This window comes from Triticum dicoccoides, chromosome 4B (assembly GCF_002162155.2).
Source record: "Triticum dicoccoides isolate Atlit2015 ecotype Zavitan chromosome 4B, WEW_v2.0, whole genome shotgun sequence".
Taxonomy (NCBI): domain Eukaryota; kingdom Viridiplantae; phylum Streptophyta; class Magnoliopsida; order Poales; family Poaceae; genus Triticum; species Triticum dicoccoides.
Genome location: NC_041387.1, coordinates 239,512,105 through 239,513,601, shown reverse-complemented (window position 1 = coordinate 239,513,601; position 1,497 = coordinate 239,512,105).

Genomic DNA, 1,497 nt, shown 5'->3' with positions numbered 1-1,497 from the left:
GATGCATCTTCTTCTTCCTCCTCCTCATCTTCGGAGGAGGAGGGCGCGTTGGAGCCGTCGGGCAAATCCGACGACACCGGGCGTCGGGAACTCTTTCGGGTCCCCGTGGCCTTCTCCTTGGCCTTCTTCTCCGGCACCACATGGGGTGCCGGAACTAGTAGCTTCGCTAAGTGTGCGTCTATTGGGCCTTCGGGCAAAGGGGCCAGACAGTCAAATTGTCCGGATGTCCTCTTCCAATCCTGTCAAAGGAACGGGAGTTTAGATCCCACATAAGGTCACACTATGAAATGCGGATACCCCGTAAGGGGCTAAAGGTAAGCTTACTTCGGAGGCTTGACGTTTGGCGCAGAACCCGCGATCCTCGGTGACGGGAGGGGAGACCTCAGAGCTTTTGAAAAGCACCTTCCAGGCGTGCTCGTGCTTCGTTTCGAATAGACTGGATAGAGTCTGGTGCCGGGACGGGTCGAACTCCCACAAATTGAAGTCCCGTCGTTGACACGGGAGGATCCGGCGGAAGAGCATGACCTGGATCACGTTGACAAGTTTGACCTTCTTGGCCACCAGGTCTCGGACGCAGGTTTGGAGTCCGGTCACCTCTTCCGGATTGCCCCACGACAGGCCCGTCTCTTTCCAAGATGTGAGCCAGGTGGGGATGCCGGACCGAAATTCAGGGGCGGCTGCCCATTTAGGGTCACGCGGCTCGGTAATATAAAACCACCCAGATTGCCACCCTTTGATGGTTTCCACGAAGGCACCCTCGAGCCAGGTGACGTTGGCTATCTTGCCCACCATGGCGCCTCCGCATTCCGCCTGTCGGCCTTGCACGACCTTCGGCTTGACGCTGAAGATCTTCAGCCATAGGCCAAAGTGGGGCTTGATGCGAAAGAAGGCCTTGCACACGACGATAAACGCCGAGATATTGAGGATGAAGTTCGGGGCCAGGTCGCGGAAGTCCAGGCCGTAGTAGAACATGAGCCCCCGAACGAACGGGTGAAGAGGAAAACCCAGTCCGCGGAGGAAATGGGGAAGAAAAACAACCCTCTCATGGGGCTTGGGGGTGGGGATGAGTTGCCCCGCATCTGGGAGCCGGTGCGCGATGTCGTTAGACAAGTATCCGGCCTTCCTCAGGTTTTTGATTTGTCCCTCCGTGATGGAGGAGGCCATCCATCTACCTCCCGCTCCTGACATGGTTGGAGAAGGTTGAGGTGGGAAGTGCGGGCTTGGGCGCTGGAGCTCGAGCGCACAGGGATGGATAAGCAGAGCAGGAAGAGGGCGTGAATGGAAAGGGAGGATTCTTATCCCCTTATATGTGCGACCAAAACTACGAGCTCCCCACCGGCCTAATAAAACTCTCTTATCCCCCAAGCGCCGCGGTTAATGGCGCGGTTGGGTTACCCACACCCGTATTGATGAGAATCCCGGAATAAGGGGACATGATCTCTGCTTTCACAAGACGTGCCAGGGAAACCGCCTCACTAAACGCGCTGAGGTGGAACA